Source organism: Lathyrus oleraceus, chromosome 7 (assembly GCF_024323335.1).
Source record: "Lathyrus oleraceus cultivar Zhongwan6 chromosome 7, CAAS_Psat_ZW6_1.0, whole genome shotgun sequence".
Taxonomy (NCBI): Eukaryota; Viridiplantae; Streptophyta; class Magnoliopsida; order Fabales; family Fabaceae; genus Lathyrus; species Lathyrus oleraceus.
This window is the reverse complement of record NC_066585.1, coordinates 439,103,572-439,119,519: the sequence shown is the minus strand read 5'-3', so window position 1 is coordinate 439,119,519 and position 15,948 is coordinate 439,103,572. Positions and strand designations below refer to the sequence as shown.

At 34.7% G+C, this 15,948-nt stretch overlaps 1 long non-coding RNA gene across 1 annotated transcript; it reads right to left on the bottom strand.

Annotated features, from left to right (window-relative positions):
• Positions 1-2,028: 2,028 nt before the first annotated feature.
• Positions 2,029-4,100, bottom strand: LOC127102530 (uncharacterized). Its single transcript, XR_007794712.1, has 2 exons — positions 3,623-4,100; positions 2,029-2,313 (listed from the first exon to the last, which is right to left on the bottom strand). It is a non-coding gene; the product is annotated as an uncharacterized LOC127102530 (long non-coding RNA).
• Positions 4,101-15,948: the final 11,848 nt, after the last annotated feature.

Here is a 15,948-nt window from a genome sequence, read left to right as displayed (position 1 = left end):
GAACTAAAGGATTATGTGGTTTGAATCCATGAAGGGATGAAATCTGAATCAGAGAGTAAAGGTGGCATGAACCAATGTATTGTGGGGCAAAGGCATGAACCAATACATGGTGGGGCCAAAAATAAAGGGAACTAAATGCTTGACAATAAGATAAATAACTCTCGGTTCAAAGGCAACCACTGGATAAAGCTCAAATAAATAGTGTATTTGGATCAAAGAGAGAGTATATCACATGGGGTGAATGATTGGTAGAAGATATTGAATGTAGGTAGTGAATAGTGAGTAATGAGGAGTGAATCTAATGATAGAGAGAAATAATTAAAGGGGAAAGAACTGAAAGGTTTGGTAGAAGTGACGAAAGGTATAATTTAGGACCAAAAAATAATGGTGTTGTTGAAATCCATAAAAGGAAATGGTATTTGAAACCAAGAGTAAAGGTGGCATGAACCATTGTATGGTTGGGCCAAGGCATGAACCGATATATGATGGGGCCGAAAACAAAGAGAATTAATTATTTGACAATAATACAAACAACTCTTGGTACAAAGGAGGACTCTGGTTATTTGTCCTAAAAGGGTATAGGTGGAATCCCAAAGAAAAATGGTATTTGGTTCCAAAGAAACAATATATCACTGAGATGAATGGTTATGATTGAAGATAGATGATGAATTATGAAAGGTATGCATGGTGCTCTAAGCCAGAAGAAATAATTAGCATGGTGAAAGGAGGATCAATAATTAGGATGCTCGCCAAGGGTTCAAATCCTTGTGCCTACATATTCTCATAGTGCAATGAGAAATTCAAAGCTCTGCAGTTCATGGAACTAAGATGGAACAAAGAAAAGAGAGAATTATATGCAACATGTATTATCGAGACAAACAAGAAGAGTGAAAAGTATGACTGAAGTGATGGGAAGTCTTATTGGTACCAAAAGACAATGGTATTGCAGGAACCCAAAATAGAAATAAAGTTTGAATCAAAGAGTAAAGGTGGCATGAATAAATGCATGATGGGGCCAAGGCATGAACCATACATGGTGGGGACAAAAACAAAGAGAATTAAATGTTTGACAATAAACAAACAACTCTTGGTTTGAAGGATGTACACTGATTATTTGTCCAATAAAATATACACGGGATCCAAAGGGATAAGGTATTTGGTTCCAAAGAGAAGATAATATAATACTTCCGAGGGATGATAATGATAGATGTAGAAGACTTGGAAGTCATTGGAATATAAACCACACTAAAGTCTATAAGTAAAGGTGAATACGATGAGCAACTAGGTCATTCGTTCGGTACCCAAAGATATTCAGAATGAGGATATGAATGCTCTACTCTCACCCTTTCTTTACTACTTAAGGCTCGTGGCCTGTGATACTCATCATAATTGGTAAGTTGCTGAAGAAAACTCTCCTTGTTTCTCTTTATGATGAAGTGGTGCTTTGAAGAAGACTTGAAAATCATTTGATTCTAATTGCACTAAAGTCTATGAACAAAGGCGAATACCTTGAGCAACTGGGTCATTTGCCCTGTACTAAAGGATACTCTAGACAAGTTAAGGAATTCTACACTCTCATCATTCTTCATTACATAAGGCTCATGACATGTATCTCTTATCATGATTGAAAAGTGTTGAAGGAGATTTTGATTGTTGCCCTTGATGATACAATGGTGCTTGTGAATAGAGACTTGACAATCATTTGATTCAAATTGTGATAAAGTCTATGAATAGTGGTGAATACGATGAGCAATTGGATCGTTCGTCCTGTACCCAAAGATATTCAGAATGAGTTAAGGAATGCTCTCCACTCTCTCTTTCTCTATTGCTTAAGTTGTCATGTTTCATTAGTGTGTCATGATTTAAGTTTCCATTAATGTTCATAGTTTTAAGGTCGATTTGGTCAAGTTTCTCATACTTCATTCATTATACATTGCTTTCCATTTCATTCATTCATTCAAGCATGTTTTAAAGTGCATTTCAGATCTTTGTTTCAATGTAATATCAAATTGAACTTGGAGGGAAAAGTGGTAATTTGAAATTCAAACTTGTTTCATTAGTCATAAGAATATTTTTCACTAAAAAGGGGGCATTTCATTCATACAATATCATATTTACATTTTCCATATACATTACATTGAAAAATTACAAAAAAAAATGAGTTACATTTTGCATAAGTTGATATTTGGTCAACTATTGACCTTTTGGTTAACCAGTTCACCAAAGTCAATTCATATTTTTTCCCATTCCTAAACTCTAATCTCCATTTGTTTCTTCAAAAACAAGTCATCCTTGCATTGGTCCATCCATTTCCTATAAAACAAAGACCAAAAACCAATGTGTCATTTTTAAACATTCTTAACAATAACATGAGTCAATTCCAAACCAACATGCTATGCCTAACTTAAGCCAAACATGCCAAATAAAACCAAAGCATTTCCATACCAAGTTGAAAAGTATAATCATCATTCACATCACATAACACATAACCATGTTAACATAACATCCATTCAAGTTCATAACCTAACCAATCATTACGGCAATGCATTCTTAATATAACTTAACATAACATGATTGTAAAACATCTCAAGACAGACCATACATCAAAAGAGCAGGCTGCACATCAAAGAAACAACAATGTCAACTAGCATCACAATCATTAACAATCAAGCACAGTCACACATTCAGACCTAACACAAAGAACTCTCATAACAAGCTGCATATCACTCATCATCCATCACAATTCCAATCCATTTGATACAAGCATCAACACGCATTAACAAGACAAATTGTATAACAAAATTCTAACAACATTGCATTCATAACATAGGTTTTAACAGGATCATCACCAATTCATTTAGCAGGAAGCTAGCTCACAATCATACATTGGCAGAAATCAAAGTAACCATTCATTAAACTTGATTACCACTAGAAACAGGGCCAAGCATGTTCATTTAACTTCATATCCCTAAGCCAAAAACTAGCAACAATAGTACATAAACCCTGCACCATCATTGAGTAGTTGGACTGTTTCATAATCAAGTTGCACATCAAATTCAGTTAAACAACTAATTCCACTTAACAACAACCATTGCACTAACTGGACTCAAACACAAATAATAACTCATTTAAAATTTATAACCAACTCAGTTTAACATTCTAACTGGCATATCTAACTTCATCATAACACCTAACTGAACTTAAAACTAGCTAACATTTCACATAACTAACTGAAGTTGAATCTCCTAACTAACTCTCATTTCACTTCTAATTTATTCTAACACGATTACGTAACTACTAACCAACTTGAAAAAAATTCAACAAACTGAATTGATAGAGTTAACATTCTATTAACTCATTCCTCCCTATAAATTCAGACTGACCTTCCTCATTCATCATTATTCCTCCTTCACCTGAAAACTCATTCATATACTCAGATTCTCACTTTTTTCATCCCTTCGTTCTCAGTCTCAAACTCTCTCTCTCGCGCATTCATACACATCTCTGATACACACATGCAAACTCAAATATTAATCTCTCAAATCACGCAAGAAGATTACAGAAGAAGAAGAAGGTTGAAGAAAAGGAAGTTTCGAAGAGAAAAAAGATTCATAAGAGGTACCTGAAATTCCGGTTCCAGTTGCGTTTTCTCCGCCGGTGAGTTTCCGATTTCCATAGCCGTTTGCTCCATTCTAGTTACCAAGATGTAGGTTTTGGTTAGGGGAATCAAATCCTTCATCCCTAGGGCTTTGATTCCGAACGATGAAGATTTAATTTCAAGTTTTGTAGGTTAGGGTTCTGATGCACTTTGCTTCGATTCGTCTGATTGATGAGGAATTTTAGAAAGTTGACATTAGATTTAGTATTAGGGCACTGGGAGGAGGAGGATGGTAGAATTTGTTCATAGTTTAGGGCTCTGCCTTCAGCACGATGGAGGAAGACTGTTTCAGATGGCGGGAACTTGAGAGTTAAATTTTTGACTGAGCGTGGAACACGTTAAGGAATTGAGCACATGAGGAACTTTGCCTCTTAGATTCAGTTCCCCTTATTGTGCTATTGGGCTTGCTCCATGCCTTGGGCCCAATAGTTGCTGGCTGCACCCGCATTCTACTAAGCATACCCCCCTTGAGTTCATGCAACAAGGCTATGTTGGGCCTGGAAATGGGCTCTGCGCCCAATACACTCTCCTATCCCTTTCCTTCATTTTTTATTATTATTTTATTTTGCTTTATTTGGTTTCCATGTTTGCTTATTTTTTTAATCATGATTAATTGAGTTCTTGATTTAGTTTTTTTAATTAGTTTCTCAGTATAATTTAATTAGGCTAGTGAGAATTTAGATGATTAGAAATTAATTAGGAAATACTAGAAATTAATTAAACTTTAGATTTAGAATTAGAATTCTAGATAATTAGGTTTTAGAATTTATTTAGATTTAGCTTAGAATTTTAGAATTAATTAGATCTTTTCAGAAATAATTAAAAATAATGGTGATAAAATTAGGAAATAAATAGGCTTGTTTAGTTTTAACTCGATTTTGACTTTTTAGAATTAATTTCCTAATTGATAAGTTTATGGATAATGACCATTTTATCCCTAGGATTTAGAAATATCCTAATTTGCATGTTCCCATACTTTAGGACTTGTGAAAAGCAGTTGATTGATTAATTAACCCTTTGGGTTATTTTGTGTATAAATTTTTAACTGTTTTTCCCGATTGATTTAGTTGATCAAAGTTCGCTTTAATTAATTAAATTCTTTGACTGTGCTCAATTCCTCGAGCCTATTCAAGTGATCACTTGATAGGGCAAGTCCCTTGTGTTCAAGATGTACTGGATATACTGGATCTCAAAGAGTTGTTCAGGATTTCAAGATTCAAAGATCAAGATTGAAGACTTCATAAATTCAAATCAGTACAAGACAGACTGGACTACTATTCAAGCACTACAAAGATGGATTCAACATTTTCCAATCATGAGATAAGTTGTGTTCCATGAGCCTTAAGCAATAGAGAATGGGTGAGAGTGAGGAATTCTTATCCTCTTTCTGAATATCTTTGGGTACGGGACGAATAACCCAGTTGCTCATCGTATTCACCTCTATTCATAGACTTTAGCATAATTTGATTCAAGGCGATTGTAAAGTCTCTTCTTTCTTCAAAGACAACCTTCATCACAGGAAGCTGCAAGGAAATTCAATTTCAACACTCATCAGTTATGATACAAATTGCACGTCATGAGCCTTAAGTAATAGAGAAGGGATGAGAGTGGAGAATTCCTATCCTCATTCTGAATATCTTTGGGTACGGGAAGAATGACTCAGTTGCTCATCGTATTCTCCTCTATTCATAGACTTTAGTGCAATTTAAATCGAATCATTGATAAGTCTTTCTACACAGATATGTGATGCAGACTGAAGATCAAATTTCAACCTTCTATGGTTTATTCTTTTCCCTTTTGTTCTCTCTCAATAAAACTAAAACTGTTTTGTGAATAAACTCAAAAATAATTAATAATACAATTAGAATTGTGTGCTACAAGCCTTAAGTAACGGGGAAGGGATGAGAGTGGAGAATACTTATTCGCATTATGAATATCTTTAGGTACGAGACTAATGACCCAATTGCTCATTGTATTCATCTCCATTCATAGACTTTAGTACGATTCAAATCATGACTCTCTTTTCAGAATAAAAGCAAATTCACCTCATCAACCTCAGTTTTCCTTTGGGATTCACTTTCAGTTTAAAACCTTTTCAGAAAGGATGTGTTACTTCCTTTCTATTGTGATAGAGGCTTAAGCCTCCATGTGTGAGCAAGCAATGTTTAACTACTAGAGTATGATCCGAGTTTATCCATTCTTTCGCAAATAAACAGACGTTTAAGTCTCCCATGCTCGAGCATACAAGCAAATCGACAGTAGAATATGAACGTTAATATTGTTCATTAAAAACAACTAACACATCCGTCTTAGTTCCACGAACTACGGAGCTCTGAGTTTATTATTGCACGGTGAGAATACGTAGGCACAAGGACCCCAATCCTTGGCGAGCATATTTACTTATTAACCCATGTTTACCCCTTTCGCGAGTAATCTTTAGATAGTAACACCCATTGTTGCATACAACATTCAAACAGTTCCCGTTGAATACAACAAATGTGAGGGATTCTAATACCTTCCCCTTGCATAATCGACTTCCTTACCCTTTTTCTCTTCCCCCAGGTTTTGTCGATGTTTCCCTTTCCTTAGGGAATAAAGAAAGTTTGATGGCGACTTTGTTGTATCTTTGAGCGTGTGATATGCTCGGGTATAATTCGTATAGCTTCAGCTGGAGACTCTGCTGAGGGTTCCTTCCTAAGCAAGTCGAGCCTATTTTCATTTGCTTTCTTTGTGTGCTTTGTGAAGCTAGCAGAAATATACCCAAATGCATCGCATGCTCAAACATACAACAGAGTCTCCATCGAACTTTATTTATTCCCAAAAGAAAGGGAAAACATAGATAAAACCCAGGGAAAGAGATATCTGGGTAAGGAAGTCGGTTATGCAAGGGGAAGGTATTAGCACCTGTTACATATGTTGTACTCAACATAAACCGTTTTGATTGTTCTTGCTTAAATGAGTGTTATATCTAAAGATTTACTCGCGAAAGAATTAGGAAAATACAAAAAGAAATAGATAAAGGCTCGGTGAGGATTATGACCCTCATGCCTACGTATCCTTATAGTGCAATAAGGAATTTAGAGCTCTGTAGTTCATATAACTAATGGTGAGAGGTGAAAAGAAGTTGTGATAAAGGTATGGTCTAAACCAAAAGATAATGTTGTTTGAACTCCAAAAAGGGATGAAAACTGAACCCAAGAGTAAAACTGGCGTGAACCATATGTGGGGTAGCCGGAAGCGTGGTGCCACTATATGGTATTGCCAAAAACAAAGTGAATTAAGTGTTTGGTTTCACATCACAAACAGATCTTGCTTCACAAGCTGACACAAGATGAGGCTCAAAGAGGTAGCGTATTTGGCTCAAAAATAACAGTATATCACATGGAGTGAATGATTCGATGATTGAAGGTAGATAATGGTTCATGAAAGATATGAATAGTGCCCTAAGGAGGAAGGAGGAATAATTAGGATTGTGTTCGCCAAGGATTCGCATCCTCGTGCCTACGTATTCTCACTATGCAATGAGAAAGTCAGAGCATCCGCAGTACGTGGAACCACGAGAACAAAGAGAGATATAAGTGATGAAAAGTATAACTTGTACCAACAAAATGGTGGAAACAAATAGATGTTTGTCTAAGAAACAACGACTCACAAGACAAACGCAACTTCAAGGGTTAACTTCAGTGGAAATAAAGAACGAGGTGTTTGTCTATGCTGTAACAGTAAATTCATGACCATTAAGCTATGGATAAACTTAACGTCAATAAAACCAGAGTTGCCACCGCGCTTTTATTGTTTCCAAAGGAAAAGGGAAAAGTACGAACAAAACCCAAAGATAAGATGTTTTCAAATCAAAACTAATAAAATTCCAGAGATTACAAGTAAGGGGGTTGGTTACACAGAGGGAAGATGTTAGCACCTAAAGTATCCTAGGTACTCTTAGGGAGCCCTTTTTTATGTGTGTATGTGTTTTTGGCATAAAATGATGTTTGCAATAAATAGAGTGTGGAGATGAGAAAAGAATTCATTAATTATATTTTTGTGTTTGACAAGACCTTCGGACTTGTGCCTACGTACCAACATAAAATGAGGGATCAAAACCTCGTAGTTCGCGGTATTAATTTCAAAATGAGTGAATTGCTTTTAACAAAAATTTAGGTTTAAAAGAGGCACAAAGGGCCTAAAAGGGTTTGATTGAGTGTTAGTTCTTTTTGTCTTTGGAAATTTTAAGTAAATATGATTAGATTTATTTACAAGTTTGAATAAGAAAAGAGTTAAAAAAGGCAATGGCATAAAGCCAAAGTTTCTAATTTGCAATAAAGTCTAAGTTTTGAAATCACAAACAAAGAATATTTTGAAAAGGGGGAGAGATTTGAAATTAAAGAAATGGGAGGAGATGTAGAGACTAATCCTAAGCATGAATTTAAAAGTTAAGAGTTGAAAAGATCTGACCAATGGGATGTAATCCAATAGACAAGAATGTCATATAGAAACCCACTTTTCCTTTTGACTTTAGAAATCAAGCAATATCAATAAACAAGTAGCAAGATGAAGAGAAAGGCATCAAATAAAGGTAACCACATCCAAGCTAGCAACTTCACAATCTTCTTCATAATCTTCCCTATGTATTATATGACATACTCTTTGAATGGCTCAAAATAAGGCATTACACACAGGTTCAAAGTAAAATTAGCATCAAGACCATGCAGCAAATGTACTCATATGGATCTCAATACTTGCATCAGATGAAAACTCAAATCACAAGAACTTGGTTTCAGAAATGTTGGCATTGGCCAAGTCTTTTTGCATAGGGAATTTTGCCTAATCCTAAGTCCAAAGCTCAGATATAATACAACAGTCCACACAAACATTTTTTAGGGTTTTTATTGTTTATTAAATATTTTAAGGTCCTAAGACTAAAAACACAAACAAGATACCCAAACAAATATATACAATCACAACATATGGCTCAAGTGAGCAAAGTGAAAATGGCATTAAAATAAACAAGCTAAATGATATGTATAATGGCAAATGATAAATGGCTTGAATTTAAATTGCCTAAAGTAAATGACTTGAAATTTAAAGCAATTATAGAAGAAGTTAGTCAAAGGTTAGTTGATTAGATGTTAGTGGAGTTTTGCTTTTCAATTGTTTAAGTTATTCTTTGGAGAACACTCAACCCTCTATTCACAAGCATGGATCCTTGAACCAAGACATCTTCCAAAGGAAGGAAAAAAGACCAAGTTTCCACACAATACCATGAAAGGGAGGAGACTAACAATCTCAATTACTAGAATGTTATGCTTTTGGGTCAAAATTTAGTGATATGTTAAGCAATCGTAATTGAAATTATGTAGAAGTCACAACTATCTGAGGTCGGGCAATAGAAATTTTGGTGTTAATGCATGTTAGAGATATGGTATAATGAACCACACTCCTAAAACATACCATATACGAAAAGAAAATGATCAAAGGATGGACCTAATCTCATCCATACTTGTATTAGTTCATCTAACCCAAAGTTATTGATGAACCAATTAGCCTTAGGATATTGAGACTTCATTGGTCACTGAGAGGAATAGGATAGAATGGGATTGAAGATGAAGAATGGGGGGAAATGAGACAAACATAAATTGGTCATGGGAGGAATTTTATCAAATTAAAATCATTCATTCATTTTGGGAGATGAAATATACATTTCATAAATCCCCTAAATCCAATGGTTTTAATCCAACAAAAGTCAAATCAACCTTGACCAAGGCCCAAACACATAGTTAAACTTCACAAGTCAATAAAAATGCCTCAACATGATTTTCACACAATTAAACAATTAAAAATCAAATTAAAATGCATTAAATTAAATTATGTTTGATCAAAAACCTAAACCCTCTTCAAAACACCAAATAAATGGCCAAGTGATTTATCATAGGTCAAACACGGTCAAAGGACCTTGGAGAAAAAATTTCATTATTTTTAAAAAGTCAGAAGTATTTTTAAACAATTAAAAATATACACAAAAAAATGAATCATGAAAAGTATCAATATTGATCCAAAAAATAATTTTAATTCAGAAAATGAAAGAGGAAAATGTTTGAATTTTTTTGGTGAAAGTCCCATATTTTTTGGATCAATAATGAAATTAATATGAATTAATGAAAAATAAGCAATTAAATGGAATATTGAAAAATTCAAAAAAAATGTGAGCCATCTTCTCATTAATTGAGCTGGCAGATCAGATGGACGAAAACACACGTTCCACATGTTCCCTGGTCAATTGAACCACACACATGGTAATCAGAACCAAGGCACGAGATTAAAACAAATTAAATGGATCATGTGGCTGGGAAGCAAGACACCTCATCACCGGAGCCATAGCTCTGGTCTTCTTCTCCGGTGGACCTCACCGGACTGGTCCACAACCAACCATCACCAAAATGAAAAAGTAAGACATGGATTTAAAGAAAAAAATGCCCAGGATCTCAAATCTTGCCTCAATTTTGTCCAATTCCAAGTATATGAAAAGATACAGGGAGTTGAATTTTGAGGATCATGAACTGGGTTACTTCGATTTGACCTCAAAGTAACTCAATCTTGTTGCCTACATTGGTAGGACTTCAGCAAATCAAAAATCAACAAGAATAGTGGAGAATTGAGAGAGAATCAAAGAGAAGAAATTGTTGAAATCTCACCTTCGAGGAGCTTCAAAGTTGCTTGATCTGGCCTTCAATTTGGCTTGACTTGACTCTAGAAGCTTGCAGAAGATGATTTGAAAGGTTAAAAGGCTTGGACTCTTGGAGTTTCAATCCTAAAACAGAAGGAGAATTGAAACTCGGTTTCCTAAGACACCTTCAAGATTATCCTTTCAACGGGGTTTGGGGAGGAGAGGATCGAAGCTTGGGCAAGAGGGATCCTATTTCTGATCACCAAGGGTTCTATTGATAGCCAATGTGAATGATACTTGCACACTTCCAAATTTGGCAAATTTTTAAATTCTTCCTTGCGTGGATGCATGGGCGTGCATTAGGCCCATGAAATGATGCCATTTGATCCAAAGTCTAATGTACTTCATGATGAAATCATGTTAGAAGCTCATGCAAAAGTAATGAAAAGTGGAACTTGAAATTATCGAAATGATACCTTAAGTTACACCCATGTACAAGTCCCTCAATTTTAAACCAAATGAGATGATCTTGGATGTTTGGAAAAGGTGAGATCAAGGGGAACATTTTTAATGTTGAACAATTTTTCATTTGAAGCTTGGATCATGATGAATTTTGAGGTGGAAGTTTGGGAAATCAAACATATTTGAAAATTTTCTAAGTCCCAAGTCAAATGTTCACTTCTTCCACCTTGAATAACTTTTTCTATGGACTTAAAATGAGAGAAGTTCCTTCATAAAAGTTGTAGATATTTCAAACATATTCAATTTAGTAACAAATCATTCTTTACTACTTAAGGCTCGTGGTATGTGATTCTCATCATAACTTTCAAGTTGTTGAAGAAGAATCCTTGTTTCTCCTTGCAATGATGAAGACCTTATCAATCACTTGATTCAAATTGTACTAAAGTCTATGAACAAAGGAGAATACCTTGAGAAAATGGGGCATTCATCCCGTACCCAAGTATACCCTAGACAAGGATATGAGTTCTCCACTTTCATCATTCTTTGTTACTTAAGGCTCATGGCGCACAACTTGAATCGTGATTGATAAGTTGTTGATGGAGACCTCTGATTATTGCATTGTTGCTTTGAGGGGGAGAATTGACAATCATATGATTTGAATTATACTAAAGTCTATGAATAAAGGTGAATACGATGAGGAATTGAGTCATTCGTCCCATACCCAAAGATATTCAAAATGAGTTAATGAAATTCTCCACTCTCATTCATTATATATTTCTTAAGGATCATGTCACACTATTTGAATCTTGATTGACAAGATCTTGAAGAAACACCTTTGATATGCCTTGTATAATCCACTGCTTAATTTTCCTGGGATGCCTTGTATGAAAGTCTGAACTTAAGGCCTTAAGATCTACATATTTACTGAATAGTCTTATCAAGTGATCAAGGGACTTTTGATCACTTGAATAGACTTGGAATTATACATGAATCAAAGGATTTAGTTAATCAAAATTTATTTTGATCTACTTAAATCAAAGGGAATGAATTTGTTGATTATTATGTACAACCTATCCAAAGATCAATAAATTAATCAAATGATTCACAAATCCTAAGTTAGGGGATCACACAAAGGTTAGGATCAAATAAATCCAAGAAATCAAACATCAAATATTCACATGGAAAACAATTGATTAAAATGGGCAATTAAAACTAAACCAAAAGCCATAATCTAAGGAAGCATTGAACTCCATGATTTTTCTACGACCTAGACGCAAAGATATCAATGTACATGGATTGAATTAGTGTGGATTAATTTCCAAATCAAAGTCTAATTACAAGTTTAATCAAAATCTAATTAAATCGTAATTAATTCATAATTAATATCTATTTACATGATTATTTACATGATTAGAAAATAAAACTAAACAAAACAAATAATGCATTAATTATACAAATTGAATTCATGTTGAAAATTGTAAAAAAAAACAGCAATTATCATGTTAAAATCAATTAAAGAATAATAACAAATCTAGAAAAGGAATTAAAGAGACAAAGGAACAGGGGGGTGTATGGGCTCTTTGAAGGCCCGACTCCAAAAAGCCCATGTTGACTTCAATTGGACAGGGAGTGCACATTCATAGGTGGTGCAAGTGGAAAAAACGTGTGGGCCCTGATCCCAGGCCCAAACCCATGAATGTATACGATTCACAAGCCAGCAATGCTCAGAAGCGTCCAAAGAACCTCAAATCCTCACATTCAAAACTAGCCTTCCCTGTAGAGATTTCTGAGCGTCGCCTCCGCTGTGCTGGAAATCGCTTTTGGTGGCAGAGGAGACTCAAACACAACATACCATATCCCAAATAAATCGTCTCCTCCTCATCTTTCTAAACCCCAAGCTCATGGAGATGATGATGATGAATATATTCCCTTTTGGCTACATGAAAGCGCACTAGTCATCAAATCTTCCATGCTTTTTATTTACTTCTAAAGACCGGGGCTTCCATTTATCATTTGGTGGTTTAATCATGGCATTTAAACAAGAAATTGGGGTTGGAGGAGTGTAGTTTAGAGATGAGGATGATGAAGAAATTTAAATGCTTACCACTTATAAGTTATATATATATATATATATATATATATATATATATATATATATATTATATATATATATTATATATATATATATATATATATAGAGAGAGAGAGAGAGAGAGAGAGAGAGAGAGAGAGAGAGAGAGAGAGAGAGAGAGAGACTTGAGTATGAACCCCTTTTCTCTTGGCTATCCTCCATGACTTGTCCTTTGATAATGGAAGGTGAGGGTGGATGGAGAGATTCTTCCTTTATCCTATTTTCCATCGTGACCTCTCAATTGGAAAGTAAGGATAATTATGGTTTATTTTCCTAAATTACCAATATATAAGCCTTTCCAACCGAATAGACCATTCCACCCTCAATTAACTAGAGGAAGTTCTCATTCTACCCATTTTGACATAATGAGTAGGTTAATGGTCCAACCATGATTCTAACCACATTAAACTTCTTCTTTACTTAAAATACAATGTAGAATTGTAGATAATTGACCAAAATACAATTGGTGGCAAAATGACTATTTTACCCATTGGCCTTATAATTCCATAAATTGGCAAAATAAATGGTTTCAAATCAATATTCCAGATTGCGATGTTACATTATCTCATAATTATCTTCTTGTTTTGTGGTGTTCATTTTTTTTATCTCACCATGTTTCTTTGTGTTTCTTTTCTATGTTTTGTAAAATAAAGAGGCGCGACCTCACATTCTATAGAAAACCTAGGATTCATTGCAATGTTTTTAAACTCAGTCTGATGATCAATATGGTTAAGGTAGTGGGTCATTGGGCCGCCCAATGGTCAAATCGGCACACCACAACATTTTGTAAGTGCACCGCACCCTCATTTTACTAAATATTTCTCTGGAAGTATACTTAGGTATGCGACATTTGGATACTTCTTGAAGCTTTGGTCATTCATCTCAAGAGGTTTCGCATTACCAAGTTCTTAATATTTTATCCAATTTATTATATCCACCTTCAACATAATGATTTATTTTTTTCTTCATGCCACCCAAGGGAACAGTGATCCATAAAGGCCATAGGAAGTTGTTTGTCTCTCTAAAGTGAGGTCCAACCGTCTATAAGTATAAAGTGTAACCTGAGAAGGGGGGGGGGTGAATTAGGTTTTAAACATTTTCTCGTTTTTAAGAAATGATTCTTATGTTCTTATTTTCGCGAAATATTTTTGATGAAACTTATGAAACAAAATACAGAAAAATAAATGCAGAATATAAAGAACACAAGTATGTATCCTAGTTTCCCTTTCCAACTAAGGGTACATATAGTCCTGCCACACCCTGTGAAAGATTTTCCAATATGTTACATCTGTAAGAACAAAAATTGTTCTACAACAGATTCCTTGATTTTGATGATAACAAAGGATGAAACCAAAAATGGCACCCTAACGAAAAGTTTCTAAGTGTGCAGGATTCTAAAGAAAGAAGGAAGAAATCTGATGATGTCATCAGATACAGAACCAGATCAGATACAAATTATCAAATGATCAGAAGCATCTGAAGTGGAAACACGTTCAAGAAAGTCTAACTCTGAGCAAAACAGCAAAGTATCAGAAGCATCTGAACAAGAAGTAAGCTCTAGAAGTTCTGACTCTGAACAACGCTATCTCTAAGCTCCAGAAGTTCTCAGCGCTATCTGAAGAAACTATCTGAACTCACAAGAGATTAACATCAAAAGCAAGATTCCAAGATTCCCCAGAAACAAATACTCTGAGCATGGAATTGCTAATCATGAAAGAGTAACGTTAAAGTCAAGTAAAGATTTGCAAATGGTTTTCCTAATTAAGAAAGAGACGTTAATCTCCAATTTCAATAAAGAAGATACTACTTGTGGTAAGTAGTCATTTCAAGGAGAGAAAGTTATCCTGCAGAAGCTATTTAAGTAATGGCGTAAATTCATTTTAATATCCACCAGTTTCAACTACTACTTCAACTGATATATAAAATGGGCTGCAATCAACTTTGAAGTATTAGCAAGCCAACAAGCCAAAATTATACTAAAACTTCAACACTCAAGAAAAACACTCTTGTTCTCTAAGATCTTCACGAAGCTTTTGCTTATAACGTGAAAACTCTTGTTCTTAATACTGTAATATTTGCTTTCTTAGAAGCATTCTAGATTACATAAATCTTTCATCTATTTGTTTGTTGATTTCCTCAAGTGACTCTGTGTAGTCTGTATACTTGAGAGGACTAAGAGATTTTTCTCTTAGACGTTGTTTGTAATCTTTCAAGATTAGTGGATTAAGTCCTTGTTGAAGGCGAAATCACCTTGGCCGGGTGGACTGGAGTAGCTTTGTGTTATAAGCGAACCAGTATAAAATCATTGTGTGGTTTTCATTTTGAAAAAGAGCTTATTTTTTCAAACAATTCAAACCCCCCCTTTCTTGTTTTTCTCACCTTCAACATCTTTGTACAAGTCTTACATCGATACCTATCATACAATTTTCTAACACAAACCAATACAATAAAGCAACTCCAATTATTTTACAACAAACACCAAAACTATGGTGTACTTTGAATCTCCCTGAATCAAAGAATCTTTTACAATAGTCACCAACTACTTGTGATGATCACACCAAACAACAATGGTTAACATATAATAAACCTTGTACATAATTTTGAGTAATATTTGACTTGAACTGAATTCCAAGATAATCACTTTGATCTTGTCTTTCTCTTGGTCATAATCCAAACAAATATATACTTAAGTGCTCAAAATAATTTAGTGAAACTCTTTTTCAATGACATGAAAGTTTCAATATGTGACACAGAAAGCTATTAAAGGTAGCGTATTGTCAGAGTATCTTGCACATCTACCCGTGGAATACTATCAATTTATGAGGCTTGACTTCTCAGAGGAAGATGTCATGTTCATAAGAGATTATGAGATTCCATGCCCAGATGTAGGACTCAGACCAGTTACGCGGTGGACGCTCGTGTTTGAATGTGCCTTAAATACACTAGGTAATGGAATTGAGTTGTTATAACTTCTCCATGTTTTCTTTCTCTTTAATTTCTAATAAATACTTCGGGATTTAATCCCATAGAAATGAA